A 19,896-nucleotide genomic window follows, 5' to 3' on the forward strand; every position below is an offset into this window, starting at 1 on the left:
ACGGCATGCAAAAGGACAGACTATCAGGAAAGCCTGCAGGTCAGCTGACAGCAGGAAGGTGAGGGAGACCTGCCTGAAATTAGTTCATTAAGAACTGATTAAGAAGCTTTTTCCTCATTTACACCATTTGCAGAAACATTTGCGGTATTGTGTTTGGATGCTGTGACTACTTTCAGTTGGCACTTTGTCCTTTGACCTGAGCTAGGGGTGACTTCAAGATAACACGTTAAACACAAAATAAGCCTCTCTCAAAGCTGCTGCAGTCCATAAAGTGAGGTAAAACACCTCTTACCTTCCTGGTTCACCACATCACACAGGGTAATCCACGAAACCAGCAGCTGAACATGCCTGCGCAGGAACTCTGCAGCCGGGGAGCAGGGCTGAAGCAGTCCGGCCCTGAGGCATCATGCCAGAGCCCCCGAGTCCCTCGCTGTGTTGTCACATCAGCACCAAAACCTCATCCTCCTGGTAACTGCTGCTGGATTCTACACGTGCAGAACCCAAGACAACAGCACTTCAAACCTGACTGTGGACCTCTGATGTTATCACTATAGTAAATAATAAAGAAGTGCAAATGAGGATAATAATATTGCTTGTTTTACATGCAGAAGGTCAAGGAGCATGAATTAGTTACTCTCCTGTGTAGGCCACTGCTGGCTGTCTGACGGGGAAGAACAGACTACAAAGGACACTGCTTCCTCTCTCCGAGAAGCAGAGACACGTGGTGCTGTGATTCTGCCTCGTCTCTTCCACAAGCGTGCTAACAGCCAAGGAACGCGTAGGAGAAAATAATCAACTACTGTCTGGAGATAAGCAACATATTATTTCTCCAGGGAGCAAGCAGGGGAACTGGGACACAACAGCTGTTTTCAGTCGCACAATTTCTGCCTTGGACTGTTCCTGCAACATACGCTGCCCTACTACGGCTTGAAAGGAATAGCCCATATTTATAAATACAGAGAGATACATAGATATCTGTGGCTATGTGCATGTGTGTACCTGGCTGTACTGAAAAAGTAAGAAGAAAATATTCTTCCCACATACATTAATGCAAAAGTAAGGACAAAATATCCTTCCCACATACACTTAGTTCTGAGGGTGCCTGCTAGAATATTTTTGTTTTAGAAAAAAGATTACTTGCTCATTGGGTCATGTCCTTACTGCATTTAGCAGTATGGGAAAAAAAAAAAGTACTAATGCAAATGTAAGTCATAGAAAAAACAAGTATTTATTTGAATTTTTAAACAGTCCGGCAATTTCTCTTCTCTGTATAGAGCACATGAAATGGAAAAATACGTTATGAATGCAAATCCACTACAAGTGAATGTGTACGGAAAGAGAATTAAGATACTAAGTGAAGTCTAAAATATTTTTTCAACCAGAACAAGTGAAAAGTAATGTCCTGAAAAGTAAACACACTTACCTAAATCTGGTTTAACAGGTAAGTCAAATCCTCTAACCAGTGTATTTTTGTACATTGACCTAAAATTCATCCAGAAAACACTTGAAATGGTGCTTGAAACAACAGTTTTTCATAACGGACATTTTTTGAAACTTTAGCTAAAATATTCTGATGTGTACCTAAAAGACTAAGTGATACATTTAATAGCATTCAGTCATCATATAATTACGCCCAGTGTATATAGCAACCATTTAACAATGTAGCTAAGCCAATTTAGGACAATATGCTCATCCGCTAAGCTATTACAGCTTAGAATGACGTTCTTATCCACTTTAAAGTTCAACTTACTATTAATTGTTTAACACTAATAGAGTTCTGAATAAATACAGTCAATGAATTAGAATGCTACAGATAATTGTAATTAATGTTGCTGTGTGTAAAACTATTTTCATACACAGTAAGATAGCAAAGAAGATGGCTTTGCATTCTGCTAATGAAGTCTGAATTCTTCTATTTGAACAAAACTACTTACCACCACCATCTTAATCCAAATTAAAAAAAAAAAGTTCAGATAAAAATTAAAAATTAACAAAGAACTTGTTTTACAGCAGAATTATTCTTACTGCTGTTAGTGAGCTCACAGCAAGTACATCTGCGTTGTAAGATTTTCCACATATGTATATATACAAATGTGTACGTATACATAAACACACAACTTCTCAATAACCCTGATTTGTATCATTTTCCAGCTTCAATTTCCTGTCTGTTACTTCCCAAGCCTATGTTCTACCTGTTTCTTTCCAGTTTCTATATTCAACTTGAATCTGGGGGAAAAACAAACAAAAAAATCAAAGCCAAATAATACAAAGGATTTTCATCTTTATCTATCCGCCTGTATCTCTTGGTTATATAATCACAGCTGTAATTTCTAGCAAATGCAGACTCAATCAGATAACACAATAATGCTGGGGAAGATCTTTCAAAGCTGTGATCTGTTGTAGAATCAAACCGACCGTTTTGAAGCTTCAAAAAGTTTCCATCAAATGACCAGATGGAGATGCAATCGTTCAAATCTTCTACAGCAAAGATGAGTGTGGTTATACCTTGAAACATCAGCTTCTCAATCATTTATCTCATAAATACTGGAAAGAAAATTTGCAAGAGAAACTTTTTCTCATATGTTTCTCCAAAATTATGCATGAGTCTGTACTGAGATATGCCCTCTTTGGTCAACAGAGTACTTGTTTGTTTTCTGTTTTGTGGATAAAATCATTTTACATTTACTTTGCTAAAATTAAACTGTGAAGTTTCCTTGTATACCGCGAGAGCATAAGCATTTTTCTGCCTGCCAAATGTTCTGTTGACATCTGCATGTCAAGAAACATTGTGTGAGATTTTAAAAAACAGCTTACCACGTCAAATATGAAAGCTTTGGTCAAGATGTGCAATTTTACCCAAGTTTACCCAAGTTGTAAGCTAACTGAATTAAAGTTGAATTGCCTCTCCTGCATTACACCATATTATTTCATCCATAGAATTAAGGGGCAGAAGACTGAGGGGAGTCCCATGTGTCTAAGACTGAAACCCAGAATATAATGGTGGGTGCTGCTGTCACCTGCTTTGTTTCCTCATACTATTAACAAGTTTAAGGAGTGAAATGTTGCCACTGAATAGTCAAATAGAATAAAATTTTATGGTACATAATGAAGTTACTTGAAAACAGTAAGGCTTATGTGAATTCGAGTCACATAAGCAAAGATATCCTCCAATTAACAGTGAACTTGGTCGATAAAACCAGAAGCAGCATACCTCAAATGAATAGCTTCTAATGGATGTCTATAAAGCACAGACTATAATAGAAAACACTTTAGCATGGTATTCACAATTTCTAGCTATGGAAGGGTTGCAAGCTACCAAGAACTGGTTCAGATGCAGCCTTACTTCCTTTTAGCCCACAGGCTAATACACAGCTAACACTTGGCAAAGAATGCTGGAGTGATGACTTAGCAGAAAAGAATCGAGCACTTAAAAAACATGAGTAGACCCAGCCTTTACTGTTCATACACAAACAGGCAAGTCCAATTTTCTTGTAGTTTTTTATTTAATACTGGATTTAATCCATTTTCCTCGGGTCAAGGCATTGCTGTTTTCCATATATTTAGATGCAACACCAGGTGTTTGAACACCTCTTGCTATGCATTCTGAAGAGTCCACATAAGGCTGCTCATCTCTGTTCAGCAGTGTAGAAATCAAAGCTGACTTTAAAAAATCCAATATTGCGTTCTTTTTTTTTAAAGCATTATGAGATAGTCTCTTTGAGAACATATTTTATGTAAACTGTGAAAGAATGAAAGAAATCCATAGTACTTGCAGTTTGAATCACACACTGCATTCATATTCCTTCTAACTACTTCTTTCTCAACTTAAACACCTTTAACCAAGGTCCTAAACCACCCACCTTATATGACCAAGCTCCTCCAAAATTAGGTGCTTACCATGCAAATGTTAGATAGTACCTGCAAGTTGCTAGGATAAAGAAACACCGAATTTTCTCCAGACCTGTCAAAAGACATGACTGCAGGTGCAGTTAGGGTTCTAAGTCCACTCGTGGTATTTGCTACATATACCAAATCCTTTGTGAGAGAGAAACCATAGCTATCTGGAAACCTGCACGTTCAGTTGTGGAAGGATATGAGACTGCAGCTAACTGGGCATCAGTATTTCAATTATAAGAACATGCAATAAATTGAAAGCCCACTCCCCAAAAATATGACAGTCAGAGTAATAGAATAAACCTCACTTCACCATAGCACAGACCTTGGAAAAGCCCAGAATTCAAAGTGACAGTAGATTGAGAACAAGTCTGAAAGTTGATAAACTGTTCAGGAAAGGTCTGTGACAACACGCTTTGGTTTAACACGTTCATCCAGAATACTTCCTATGTCTGATGTGAAATGCGTTAAGTGCATATCTAACCATCATGTGTACTCTCTGCACTGACTGTTGTCAAAAGACAAGGTACCCACGTCCAGACAGATAGAAATATCAGAAACAGAAAGGCCATTGCATTTGCTCATGTTCTGTCAGCTTGTCACAGATTACAAAATGAAAAATCTCTTCTCAGGTATAAGGAACCCGCTCTTAATTTCTCATATAGGATACCCTACCAATAAAATGATGATGGACAGAACTACTGCCATCAAGTGAGAGGAGAAAACAGATGAGCCCGATAACAAGGCTAAGAATTCCTACACTTCTGATTCAGCATAATCCATTCACTTCGTACTTCATGTCACGGTTCCATTAGAGGGCTAGACCCCCAGCTGCAGCATGACAGCCGTTTCCCTTATGACAGGCATGTATTAGTAAGGCAGCAGAAACCAAATTAACGCGAATCGTGCTGTCGCGCAGAACTAAACAAAGCAGTTCTGCACCACCGGTGCGGGGCTCGTGCCGCACCAGCAGAAGGTACTACACAAGGACATTGTGCTATGCAGTTGGGCTTCTACATGCCTTGGTTGTTAGGAAGCAGTATGAACTAGATCTCAACAGACAAAAGCTCTGGAATCTTTTGCATCATAGTGAAGAAAAATCCCAGAGATTAGGACCACCATTCAGAGCCCCCAGTCCCATTACCTCCACGCTCTCACCTGCACTCCTGCCATTCTGCCTGGCCCCAAGAATTAAACAAACCTTGCATCAGCTATGAATTTGTAACCTTCCATGCAGCAGCTAGGCAATATACTAACTCCCTCTTTAACATCTTACCTCAGAAAGCTCCATGAGCATCACATAGAGCTATTAACACAACAGCTACTCCTTTCCAAACAAGATGCTAGATAACTTCAGTATTACCCACAACATAACCAAGGATTTAACAGTCATTGCCAAAAATAATCCTTACGTTGAAGGTATATGAGAAATCTCTTAGAACAGGTTTTGCCCAAAAAATATATACTGTGAGAGTATAACAGAGAATCAAATTAGTAGGACAAATGTTTTAGAAAATGAGAAAGTAATAAAGCTTTAAGTGTCATTCTTTTCTCTGAAATAGTAAATTTAAGACCTGCAATCCCTATCATGTATGTATTTGCCTAGTTTTGTTACAGCAGTTAAATGCAGCCTAATGAGGTATACAGATTTTCTTCACAGCAGTTCTAACCTGCTTTACTTTTTTAAAAAATGAAATATTAAATAATATGCATTTGTAGTAAAATCATGCATTTTACTGTACTTTGAACTGCATTGGTTTTTTTGTTTTTTGTTTTTTTTTTTTTAATTATTATTTTGGAAATAATACATAACCCCTTCTCCAGTATGCTGAATGGAAGAGAATTTTTCAGATCTGTCATCGAAGCTTTTTAATATCTCATGAGGATTAGGATGTTAAAAATAAAAATAAAATAAAAAAATACAACCTGCATTTCTTTCCAATTTACAAACATAGATCCTAAAATGTTTAATAGTGAAAAAGTTCAGATACAATACGAATTACTTAATTCAATAATAATTCTCTAAGTTAAATACCTCCTGTTAACAAAAATGTGTTTCAGACTTTATCCTAGATCTTCACGGAACAAGTAAATCACACATTTAACTCCCCATGCTTACTTTTTGAAGGAAACAATATGTATACATGTATATCCTTCCAAAAGGTAAACCAAGTTATCTCAAGACAGGAACAAAGTAACAGCCTATATGGTGTTGTGCTTTCTTCAAAATAGATTCTGAGCAGCAAGGATTTCATGTGAGACTGTCTGCTGAGCCTTAACTTGAACTATTCATTTGTAGTCTTACCTTCACTTTAAATTACTGACACACAGGAATAGGCAGCTTCACTTTTTCTTTCAATACCCAACATTTTAGACTTTTTTTTTTTTAAAAAAAAGTTTTATTCTGTGTTTACTTTCTATCACTCAAGGAAACAATCAGTTATCTAATGCTTAATAGAATAACGTTGCTGCTAGCCTAACTAGGTCATAATAGGAATCAGTATGCTGTACAAAAAGTGTACTTTGCAGGTAGCTAATGGAAATTCACTTACGTATACTACAGTAGCATCACTAGCTGAGGACAAATAGATGAATGATTCACAAATGCAAATGAGAAAAAAATAATCTACAAAAAGAAAACATATTTGGGTTTTAGCCACAATTTAGCAATTTGTTACAAGATGTTCCAAGACAAGACACATTCCTTCCATTGCCCTTGTAAAGGCGTGTGAACTGTGTAGCAGATAAGCCCCATCCACTACCACAGATCAACGCCAAAGCTGCACCTCACAGAACATCCAACGCCCCAACAGCTAACGCTACTACAACACAAGCCAACTCCAAACTTACAAAATCGAACTTTTACACAAAAGTTAGGTATTTTTACATCACTAAGTTCTTGATTTAGTCATCTACAGTAAAGACAAAGTTGAAAATACAGACTAGGTCTAGAGTAACGTGTTCCCTCTGCAACATGCCACTGCGTTGTCTATGATGGCTATTGAACCACCAAGTACAAGTTAAACAGCAAAATGAGACTTCACACAGTTCTGCTTTACCTGTCAGGCTCAAGAACACCATCTCACCTACGATGTCTGAAAACTGAACTGGGCTTTGGCATTATACATCAAGCTAAACAGCATCAATTCTCTTCTGAAGGAGCCTAACAGACTAGGTCTGTTCTTCCAACAAATTCACTAAGATATGCCTAACGATCAGAGCTCTACCAGTGGTGGTGAAAGAGCCTGTTCAACAAAACCTGAATAAATACTGCCACATTTGACAGATTTTAAAGCTAACAATTCAGCAGCCATTTGCTATCTGACCTTCATTAGAATTTTTTTCGTTATCATGTTGCAAAATCTATTACATTACTGACTGAAGCTATTAGTCACTAGGAAGCCACAACCATGTTCCCCAAACTGGGGAATCATTATTACCATTAATTTCAAAAGAGAGCATTAAAAGAGAAATATTGAATATTTTACCCACTAATTCCACTGCAAATTATATTATAAAAGCAGACAGGCAGGTTATGCCAACCTGGATGATCGGTTATTTTTTCTGAACCCTTTTGTTTTCTAGGGAAAGCCTGAATAGTACCTAGGGCATTGGGGGATACCTCGATGCAACTCGGAGCTCCCGGTGGCTGCAGAGGGCACCTGTTTCCACATGTAAAAATCTTGGTACTGATGCAGTACAGGGAAACAAGGGAGAGGCAGGGCATTCCCTCACAAGGCTATTACAGCTTAAATCTTTTAGCTTACTTCATTTTGTATACATTTGAGGGACTACCATGAAGACTTTGCTCCTACTCACATGATTTCTTTATGATCTAAAGCATGATATACTTCTCTGTGCTTTTATTTCACATCAGGATCATTTACCAAATAAGAACGCTTTCATTTTCTTTACAAGGTATTTGATGTGGTCTCATTACCTATTCAGGTGATACTGCTATACCTAGGATACACTATGCCAGATCAATTGCCTGGAATATGCAAATAGTTATTAGTGCAAAATTTCAACTGCAGAGCTAGAAGGTTGCTATAGCACTTAGAGAACAGCTCAGCGAAATAGCTGTCTTATGCTCTTAGCCTTGTTCCATACATTAAGGGGAAAACAGTTGAACTAAAAATACAAAAGCCCCACCTTATAATCACAATGCTTATTGTATGCAAGTTCCAAAACCCTAAATGTGCATGCATGCACAACAACGTATCTGTATACACAAACTCCATCTCAAATAGCACACGAACCGCTAAAAAAGGTCTGGTTTTACCAGTCCTAGATCACCCAAGTTTTCAGTTGTCCTAACTCAACATAACAGGTCAGTAACTTCAAAAATACATTCAATTTCTATGATACGTAGTCAGAAAAAAAAAATCGGTGTGTGATACAACTCTGTTCAGATTCATCTATTTCCATTAGTAAGTGCTAGCCCAGTACTTTGTAGGACAGCCCAGTTAGGAGAGATGCCCATAATGAAGTTTACTAGTTTGTCCCCTAACAGCAAGTCAGTATCAATGGCAATTCTATCAGTGTAGGCAGATGCTTGTCTAGTCTGTTCTGTAGTAACAGTCACAGTGAGGATTTCACAGCCTCCTCAGATAAAATATTTCAGTCCTTGACGACTGTTATAATTTGAAATAGATTTTTTCCCCCCTCTAATATCTAACCTCAGTCTCACTTGGTGAAACTGATTCAAGCCCCGAGGAAGTCCTAAATGAGAGCAGGGTTGTGCAAGGCGCACATGAAGCTATGGCAACTGTGAAAAAGAACAACTAACCTTTCTGGGCTGGAATTCCTGTCTGGCAAAGAGAAAGCAGAAGGATGAGAAGTTCCGAGGAGGAAAAGCCCCTTGGAAAAGAACCTCAAACCTAAGACGAATAGAATTTAAAGCGTTGAAGAGCTAGCTAGCAACTGGGGAGCCCAGTTAATAGTTTGTATATGGCTACATTTTGTATGCAGTTACCATGACTTTGCCTCTATATGTCATGGCACTATAAAGAGAAGACAACATCGTCCTGGAAGCAAGCTTTAACTGTAACACACACACACGAAAGATGGACGATGAAGAAAAGGAACAAACAAATACACACAAAACAAAACCCAAAGTCTGTCTCCACTATCAGAAAGAAGCTATTCTCTGCTAATAAAACTGTGCAAATTCATCTTGCAAGGTCTTGAATAACATACATACAACAGACATAGAGAACTCCATCAATAAATTGCCAAAGAAAACTCCAAGATACAGCATATTCAGGTTTCCCAATGATAAGCTTCCCATGGAGATACTGCATTCTGTGTACTGTTTTCTTGAAACATGATTAATGGATTGAGTCATATGAGAACACATAAATAGTCCTTGCCAGGTTTGTTTCAGGCATAAGAGCAGCTCTTGGTATTCCAAAGCTTCAGCTTTAGCCAACACAGAACTTTAGAGGTGGTGAGGAAATGGAAACCAAGAAGACACGGAGCATGCCATCCAGATTTTAGTGCTCCTACCCATCTAGGAGAAGCAGACATGCTCCCACATTACACCACTGGTCACCCTGAAGTACATCTACCCTGCTCACTGCTTCTCAGAAGATTTCAATCTTGCAGGAGTTTAAAAAGAATTGCTGAACTGGGCACCCATTATTCTACTGAACCTGAGCCTGGGTAATTGAAAGAAGAATATGGTCCCATCATGTGCTAAAAGGAATCGGTGGGCAGGTCACCTAGCTTCCACATAGTTCAAACATAATATAGCTATTTTAGTTGTTTTAGAAGACTCTTGACCACGGTCAGAGTAATCACAAAGGGAAAAGATAGCTTCTATAATAAAGCTGTTTATCTGAAATTAAAAATTGGATTACTTTTTTTCCCCCTCCTACACTACTGGAACCTCATCCAACTTCTGTCACCTTTCAAAACACTTTCTAATTGAAACATTTTCATTAAAAAAAAAAAAAACACAACAAAAACGACAGCATAAGGTGCACAATTAGCAAACCTAAAGACAAGCATCTTTCCACAAAATTGATACATTTCAGGCAGTAAATTCAATTCCCAAACAAATATACAACAGCAGGTCAGGAAGGAAAGCACAGCTGTTAAACTGAGTGAGTGAAGACTAACCAGCAGACTTTTGTCCGCTGCTAAGAGGCAACAGACCTGGATCCTAATCTACAGAACCATAACAGCCCTTTTTCTAAGTGGAGAATAAACCCATTTTTCAATGCATTAACTAATTCTGCATCTTTGCTTTCCTTGTTTTTTAAAAAAAAAAAAAGTGTGCTTTCTCTGTTACAGAAAGCTATTACAGTTTTACTGTGTGAGCAAACAGATATGTTAAATAACTGCTAAGTAGAGAAGATGAATAATAGCTCTATGGACTTCCACAGTAATCAAAGTGGAAATAAACATTCATTTATAACATTCTGCTTTTACCTATAATCTACCAGTAATAGACTCAAACAAGATTCCATAAACAATGGAATAAATGGCAGCAAGTATTCATACAACTTCTGACAACAAGATAATTAGTTGACAACAAACATTAAACTAGACCTTCAAAAATTCCCATCAACGTCATCGCTGAGGAGAGCAGGGCAGGGAAGAAAGGTGGAGAGGAGAAACAAGAGTACCATCCAGCCAAGGAGATTCCTTTTTGGGTCACGGCATAAACTTGATAAATTCACCAGCCAACAAAGAAAACATTATTTTAAACAATACAGTGTTGCCTACCATGACTTCTAACATGAGCAGACCTGTTCTTAATAAATCCATGGATTTATAAATCAAAATGCTCATGGACTGAGTGAACCAAGTCACATCACCCCTGCTCAAGAGGCTTGCAATGCATCTGCGCCATCAGTAAGCTTACAGCAGGCAAGTGAGGTGAGAAGACCACAGCAAGGAAAAATCTTGATCTGCACTACACTTACTGGGCCCAGGAAACAAACCACAGTAGCATGCTTCTTCCAGCCTGCCATGCTTGCAAGTTGAATTTTTTGTTTGTTTGTTTTTTGTTTTTCAAGCAAGACAAAACATAGAGTAACACACAGCTGCTCTTTTACTACCACGAAAGTCCATGGTTTTCCTTCCATTTGCACCGCCTGAATGGTATACAGCAATCTTAATCCAAGTAGTAAGCATTACTGCTTTAACCTCCGTCATTGCTTGTGCAATGTGTGCTGCCAGGCCCCATCTTTTTTTCCTGTTCTTTAAGCAAGAAAAGCACTTTGAAACAATGGAAACTTGCCTCCCTACCCAGTTAAAAAAAAAAAAAAAGTAGTTTGCATAAGCAAGGTTTGATCCAAAGTCACTGCAATCATTGAGACATCCACTAACTTCAGCTGCCACAAATTCCAGCTTATATATAAGTGTTTGTTGCTGCTTATTTGGAAAACAAAACTTGTTAGCTATAAATGATAGTGGGCCATAATACTAGCACAGCAGAACCTAAGTACTAAACAGCACTTCATTAGCAAAATTAAAGTGACATCTAATCATCTTTAAAGTTTCCTTCTTTAAAAGACATCAATTAATTTAAACTGCAAATGGATGACGGGGAAATCATGTTCTAGCAGAGCTCGCCTTAAGCAGGTGATCCTTCCTCGCACACAGGCATCTGAAGACCAACAGGACAGTAATGACTGTTTAAAGGATCAGACCATGAAATTCAGACCTAGCTATTCCAGGCTTTACCATCTTCCTATCTTTGCAAATTTAAAGAAACTCCTGCTCTACAATTCATAAGGATAAGTTGTTTTCTTGGAAATTGACTCAAGATTTTTAAAATACTAACCAGGTTTCAGCTTTACTGGGGCTAATCCAGTCTAAGCACGCATAGGATTTATAACATTTCCTCCTAGGGGTCAGGTAATTTTCAATATTCAGAAGCAGTCAGGTATCTAGGGTTTGATGGAAAACCTTTGGCAAACAAAGGTAGTACACAGCAGCAACCACGACAACTTTTGAAGAGTTCTAAACCCCACACCTCGTATCACTTCTCCTCCATAGAAAAAAGGGGAAATAATAAGTATTGTGGTTGCCTCCTTTGCATGGCACCAGAGGGAAGAAGGGAATCACCATCTACACTGGAAGTATCAACAGCATCTGAGTTCTGACCTCCCCCAGGAAGACTGCTGAGGCGATGAGGATGTTCTCCCTACCCCTTGTGCAAAGAGGAAGGGCCATTCAGAAGCTGGCCTTAAACCAATTGGGGTACATTTATAAATTTTCACCTTGTAACATAAGCTAACATCAAGATCTCCAGAACTGGCAGCGTATAAATACCCCAGTACTTACCCAGCCAATTAAAGTGATGGGTAGAGAACGAGCATGAGGAAATGCTTAAGCTACTCTGTAAAAGAGTGATCTATTAACGGCTTGTATTTCAGCCCTTTTGAGAAACACAGGGGGAAGTGATTACTGCTCCTTTAAAGGAACAATGCAGGAAAAAGAAAGGCAATATAAGCCTGGAGGTAGCTGACAGAGAATGCCAGCTGAACTAGAGGAACCTATGGAGGCCCCTAGGACTGCTGGAAAGATGGAAGAAGAGTTCCCGTTAGGTAATTAGAGCTTCAACCGAAGAATAAATACTCCACAGGCAATCCACGGGTTCTTCTCACCTCTCACCACTTCTCTCCAGCAGTGACAGCTGCTTGTGAAAGTGAAAGGGAAGGGCTCTCTAATTCAACTCATTAGCTGGTAATCCTCACTGGTGGTGCAACAAGGAGCACAGTACCAGGAGGAGCTGCCAGCCCCTCTGCCACCCCAGGGGCTCACCTTCAGAACAGAAATGGAGCCAAATGGCCCCAAATACCAGTTTGAAAGAGAAAATACACATCCCACAGCAGCTGAGGCAATATTCAGGTCACTTTTTTCTGCACTTGTCTCCTCCTCCCTCTTCTTCACACCCCAAAGGGGAAGAGATGGCTGTTGTGTAGCCAGGCTCCTGCTGCAGGAGGTGGCACCTTTCTCCAAAATGATCCCAGAAGCAGGAGGAAGAGAATGCTGGCACTCATCTACTGTGAATTCACTACCGCAGCTTTTTTTCATGACAGTAAGCTCGGTTACAACAGAAAGCATGCTGGTTATCAATGTCATGATCTGAAAGAGACTATTTCTCTCCTTCACCCATCTAAGATGAAACAAAGTACCATGAAGAGATTTCTACCCTCCAGTGGGCCTATTTTAGAAGGAATACTGAAATAATTGTGACTTTGATTCCCTAAAAAAATACTTCAGCGAGTTCTGCTGCACAGTGAGCCACTTAAGCATGGTCCTGAACATCTATGCAGTTTTCTGCAAAGGTATGTTCTGTGCAGTTTCACTGACATCATTTCTCAGCCCCAAGTAGGTTCCACAGAAGGGGTAACAATGTTGTGGTCATCCCTTAGCAAGTAGGAAAGCTGAAAGAAAGGCAACCATACAGCTTATTCTATATTCTGCAGTAGGGGCCACTGCTGTCAGCTAAGATTTGCGCTGGAATATTATGTACTTGGGTAGTGCTTAACAGAGCTGTGACCTCCAAACTCAGCACTGCACTAGAGACTCTCAGGCTGCTCTGTGCCCACAACAAGGAGCTGGAGGGAAAGGAAGGAGAAGACTTAGGTTAGTCTGTGCTGGGAGACCACTAAAGCCAGCTCGCTCCCCGCAAAAAAAGATTTAGTTCCTGTTGTGACCTATCTTATACACAAATCTTAGTTACTTTGATGCTTTTTAGATTACTAATAATCTACCTTACTGTCTACTTCTCATACATATTGTTTGGAAAGACTAAACCACTAAACATACACCATTTATGTCAGGTGCCTTATCTAAAATTCCTAGATTCAGATTTCTTTTTCCCAAGGATTTTCAACAGACACAGATGCATGATCAAGTCCAGAGGGACATTAAGAACCCATCATAAAGGCAGAAGGCCTACAGGAAATTTTGAGCATCTTATGTGTACCCGCTCATCTCTACACAGTCAACTTTCTTCAAAAATCTGGTCTCTACTGCTTCATTTCCCGCTTCCCTGAACAGCTTGACAGTGTTCCTTAGCTGATATTTAGGCCACGCTACCCTAACAGAAGTAACTGATCAAACCCGTGCACCACACACATCACCTGTATCCTAACTGCTGGCAGACGTTCACGTGTCACGTGAATGCTAACTAATTCATATTTTAGGCAGCTGTATATGTATAATACAAAAACCCAGACAAATCAAACTGTTCCGGCATTATTAAAATTAGAGATCCACTTTCATGGTACCGGTGTGTTTACTTACAGGAATACTTACAACTATCATGTTTCAGCTCACTCAAATATTTAGACAAATCTTGGTTTATATAAGAAATTTCCCCTTGATTGGGAGCAATCTGCCCAAACCATTATTTTTCCTGTGTGATTCAGTAACAATGCTTTTGATTTTGGTGCCCAGTCAGCTACATTGAAGTGGAAGAGAAAACGATTTCCCCATCCCTGTATGGACTTACATTTTTTTTCAGGTTTTCATGCAACACTGGTATACCATCTCTCTATCATAAAAAGCACTGGCAATTATAAAAACATTTTCTGTGTCAAAACTATGTGGAAAAAAAGTTACAAAAAATGCCTAGAAAACACCCCCGAAGAGAAAATTCTGCATTACTGACCATACTCTTGCCAACTCCAGATGGGCAACGATTTTCTGGATGGCCCTAAGCAAAAAAAAAACAAAACCAGATGCACCAAGAACCTGCATATACGTACACTTAAACCTGCCCTCTGTGTAAATATGAACTAACATGAGAAATTATTTTCTCTAAAAGCCTAATTATTCAGTAATGGTGCTCACCAAGGGAGGTATCTACAGATGACAGCAGGACTAGGCAAACAGCATGCACTGATGGACACCTTTAATGAAATTTGGTTTGGATTTTTTTTTATGTTCAGTATACTTACATTAAGCTGCATAGCACTTGTTATAATTTGGTTCAAAAATTAATTTAACGTAGCAAGCATGAAATGCTTAATATTCCTTTCTAGAAAGTACACAGTTTATTTACCATAATGCATTTAATATTTACGAATGCTACTTTATTTCAATTGCTGCAAAGCCAATGCCTCGTTTTTCCCCCAGAATCTGATTCCAATATAGTATTTCCTAGTACATTGGCAAGGTACATGCAGCAAGTAAAGCGAGCTTTATTTTCAAGATAAAGAATCTTTTCTCTAGTGTCACTGTTATATTTCATCATTAAGTATTCTGCCTTTCTAAATACCTGATATTTTTTTGCTTGAAAAAGGTATTTACTACCTTTTTAGCATGTCATACAATGTTGGAGCACACAATTGTGATAACTCTTATTTCAGAGTAGATAGCTGTATTTTAAATAAAGATTAGAAAAGCCACTAGACAATCTACACTTGCAAAATGATTTGGAAAAATCTGTTACTTATATTTAATAGAATATGTTACGTTTTACTATTTTTACGTGTGTTTATACATAAACCCTATCCTAGTATGGAACGATGACTTCAGAACAGAATTCGTGTAGTTTCCATGCATTTATGCATGCCTTTTTAAAGTTCAAATTTCCATGATATAGTTTACATGTAGTACAGTACAGACCGTTCAAAACCACAATTCAAACAGCACCAACACTCTTTACTTCAGCTTAGGAAAAATGACTTTCCTAAGCATTTTTCCCAACAAGTAAATAGATAGAGATTCTTACAGAGCTAACCATGGAAGCACATACATGGAGACGGCTGTTTGCCCTGCTACCCATGGGCAGCGATGTCCAGCACGGCTCGTGGCCTCCAGGTGCTGTGCTACATCCTAGAAGGCCTCACCTCATACCTGCACTAGAAGCTTCTCGGGGTCTTGCAGGCTCTGATTCAAAAAACAAACACTAGCTGATGTCCCTAGGACCACGGAAGCCTCGCATGAACACGTAAGCAGGAGAGGATGGTTCTGTACTTATCCCTTGCATGCATACCACTTCCTCCAAGAAGCAGCATACCAGCAGAAGCCCGGGCACCACTCCTCACGTGTGCGGCTGCGGGTACAGCACTGGCTTTCAACCGCTGCCTCTCACCTACTTCACATAGGACCATCCACGAGGATTTTACATACAGGTGGTGTTTCCTTACTTTTAAGAAATCTTTCACTGATATGTTCATTAACTATTCTGATAGGCTAGCATATGCCTGCAAATGATCCCTCGTGCTTTCCTTGCCTGTGTCATCTGAAAAACAACAGATAAATCTGGAGACTTCAGACGAGTTGAAAGCACTGAAAGGGAGGTACAATATACCTGAAGCTCATACGAAAATCCTCCAAGAGCAACTGCTGGTGCATTCTAAACAATTTTAATACACATTTGTAAATCTAAAGGGTTACAGTTTCTGTTTTGGTTAACTGTACACATTTATATACCAAAGAAGTCCCTGAAGAACAAAACTGGAATGAAGAATATTATCGAGAAACAAAAAGGGTGATACCTTGTTCTTAATTTCGCCATACCACCTGGCCGGCATTCATAGATTAAAATGAGAAGACAAAGACACAAACACAACACAAACTGAAGAACTCACCCCAAAGCCAAAATCCCCTACCTCATTACAACTTTGCTTTCCATTAATCAGACAACAAAATACACATTCTACAAAGCCTGCTTCTGACTTAAAGACATGTGACTTAAGATCAGTTTTTTCCTTAACTATTACCCCAGAACATGTCTGAATACTGCCACTGGTGTAAGGCAGTGGGGTGCATCCCGTATCTACTCGCAACCTGCTCAGCTAACCCTAAATTTATAATCCAATGTTGCGCGGCTTGTTGCTAAAAGCTTATAATTACATCCCTATATGGAAGACTACTAGGTTATTAATGCTCCTCAGTAAACATCAAAGGAGACAATTTATTACTATTTGGCACTGAATGTCAATCAATTCAACCAAAAAGAACCTATTTTAAATGATAATAATTAAAAATTAGTAATATCTAAGCTTAATATGCTTCCTGCTTATCCGTAAAGTCTATTTGATAATATGGAGTTAGTCAGCTAGGTGGATTTAAAACAATGTATTTGGAAGTTGAACAGCATTATGAGATCCCAGTGCAGACCAATAATTGTGAAGCAAAATTCAGCTAACAGAGGATGCCCCAGTGCGTCTTTTAAATCCGTATGTGGATTAGGTGAGACTTTATAGCAGAAAACATTTTACTTTAGAATACCTTGCTGTAGCAGCTCAGCTAAATGAAACCTGTGACTCTGAATAAGGATCAGAACACGGGGTTCTTTAAGGCTACGGGAACAACCAGGACACAAATTTGGTCCGTTCTGTGGCTGGAGCAGTCAGACACAGGCAGAGTCATTTCATACCCTACCTCCTACATAAAGTACAAGCACAGGGTACATGGGCTGTTTTGTGCGGTAAGAAATGAGCGAGATGAGTCACTCGCTACCAGTTGGTGAGAAGTCTCTGGATGTGACACCGCGGGTCATAAGGTATGGACCAGTCCTGCATGTGTTTAGTATCAGCCAAACTACCTTTTCTATTGTAGCACTACAAGCACAATATGAAACCATTCTTCCTGATAAAGACCTTGTGAAATTGTAAGTAAAATATAGTAAAAAAAGCCTAGGGGAAAAAAATGCCACTTTCATCACATACTGACCTTCTGAAAACACAAGTCAGGACTAAAATATCTCTGATCAGTTTAGTAGAAATTGATTTAATTTATATTCTAAGGATGTCTTTACTTCTATGCACGCTATGGGTTAAAAAAGAAAAAGCAAAAACCAGACTTTTTAAAAGTACCTATTTATATAATAATTTTCTTTTATTGAAACTACCATTCCAATAAATGTTTGGTCTTATCTTTAAGCACGGACTTTAGTGGTGCTGCTCCTATGTGTGCCTTCTGCCAAAAACATTAAGGATTGAGGGATTAAATTCACAGTAAACAGCAAACAAACACAAAACAGCTTTTCAAACATCGGTATATTGACTTGAGTGGTCTAACAGTGGCTTGAGCTTTGTCTCCATTTAATATGACCTTCGGTTTAGTTTGACCTCTCAGGCAAGAAAGTCTAGACATTGACCTTGATTGAACTGAATGAACATTTTCCCTTTTCTATGCCGTTCTAAGTAATTTTAGGCACAAGATCATTGATCCAGCTTACACCATTACTTACTCTAACAGTAATATTCTGCACAAGAAATATTCTTTACTGCAGAAACCAAAATGACAGTATTCGACAGGAATATGCCAGAGCCATGACCATAATATATCACAAGATGATATATGTTGCTGTTTTTCCCAGAAATAAAAATGTTCTTTAAAAAGGCACAGAAACTTGACTATAAGCCCCCCCAAATCAATGTTCCTACCGCTATTAATCTGTGTGACCTAACAAGAGCAAGTACCTCCTCTGTTTTCTCAAGCAGCTCTTTGACTTTCAGTGCAAAATATTGAAAATACAGTTCAACCTAATTAAAGGAAAAACATCACTAGTGATGTTCATGTGTTAATTTCTCCCAAGCTACATAAACAGTTGAAATCTCAGTGACACAGAAGCATGATAATTTTTCTTTCATTATCCACATTACAAATAAGCACCCAGAGAATTTAAATATTACTGCTTTCATATGAGCAGTATTAAGTAAGAAATGTTTTAAAATAAGCAGAATAAAAATTCAAACAGATAATCCAGATCAAAACTTCTTTTATTATTATTATTATTATTTGAATAATATGCTGAACATGTGATAACATTTGAAAAAATACTGCTATGAGTTCTTGGATGATGTTGCCAGGACAGTAAGAAGCCACAGCTAAAAAAGTTTTTCTCTCAAACTGATTTAAAGCCCAGAACTCCCAGCCGGCTTCCTGCATAGACAACCACGTAAATCCGCGCAAGATACGAATACTTCTCATTTATTACTCAGAGACCAGAAAGCTCAACATAAGGGCCAAGCTAAATTCATCTTTAACCTGGTTAGTGATTTGCCAATACACAGGAAAATAACGCCCAAATGCATTGTTTGCACACATTTTAAACCTTGCCAATGCAAGAAATACTGTCTACCTTCAGACCATCAGCCCCTTGTAAAAATCCACTTTCCCTGGCCCTTTACATAAGCCCCTTTGCAAAACACCTGCCATCATAAGACACAGCAGAGATTCACCCTCCTGTCACATCGGGATAAACTGAATTCTAATACAAACATCTCGAAGACAGAATCACCTCTGCCTGCATTCTTCTGAAGTTTGAAGGAAAACTTTCAGACTGCACAACCGAGGTGAACTATAACGCTTGCATGCAGTAACCTCATTAACAGGTGCTACCACTTCTTCGCCAACTCTGCCCGTAACATGCAAGGACTGCGCTTTGGAGCCACACGAGATGCCAGACAGCATGCCATGAAGTGCTCTAGGAGGCTGTTAGATAACTACACATGCTTATTGACAGCTAGTATTCCGTACTGGTTCAGGCAAGCCTTATTTCCTCAGATTGCTGCATTACTGCTACTTCTAGGCTTCACTTCTTGAAAACGCACGCGTTTTGAATTTCCTGGATCTCACACACTATTCCTCCTACACAACTAAACCTGCGATCACCACAAATCCTTTAATTCCAAGCACCCGCACTCCAGTTCCGCTACTATACCTGCGTGCTCTGCGTTAGCGAGGTTTGGTCCATCTCCACAAGGACAAAGCAAACATCTCACCCCCAGACACAGCCACACGCCCGGGCTGCGGGCAGGCAGACAATGCCCGGCTCAGCGCCCCGAGCAGGACGGCTCGCTCAGCTCGCTCCGCGCGGCGCGGGCAGCACGGCGGCAAGGCGAAGCCGCCCGCAGCGGACAGAAGCGCGTTTACACGGGGCCATCCTAACAACAAGTGCTGCGGGGAGGGACGGGGACAGGGAGGGAACCGCGGCGAGCAGCGGAGTTGGGAGCTCCGCCGGCATCCGCGCAGGTGCCTCGCTGGGGTCTCCCCGGGGTGCGGGGTCGGTGCCGGGCT

At 39.4% G+C, this 19,896-nt stretch overlaps 1 protein-coding gene across 5 annotated transcripts in view; it reads right to left on the reverse strand.

Annotated features, from left to right (window-relative positions):
• Positions 1-19,896, reverse strand: part of TENM2 (teneurin transmembrane protein 2) — a 1,595,068-nt gene that overhangs the window by 648,971 nt on the left and 926,201 nt on the right. The gene's annotated exons all lie outside the window — the stretch shown is intronic.

Source organism: Anser cygnoides, chromosome 14 (assembly GCF_040182565.1).
Source record: "Anser cygnoides isolate HZ-2024a breed goose chromosome 14, Taihu_goose_T2T_genome, whole genome shotgun sequence".
NCBI classification, from domain to species: Eukaryota; Metazoa; Chordata; class Aves; order Anseriformes; family Anatidae; genus Anser; species Anser cygnoides.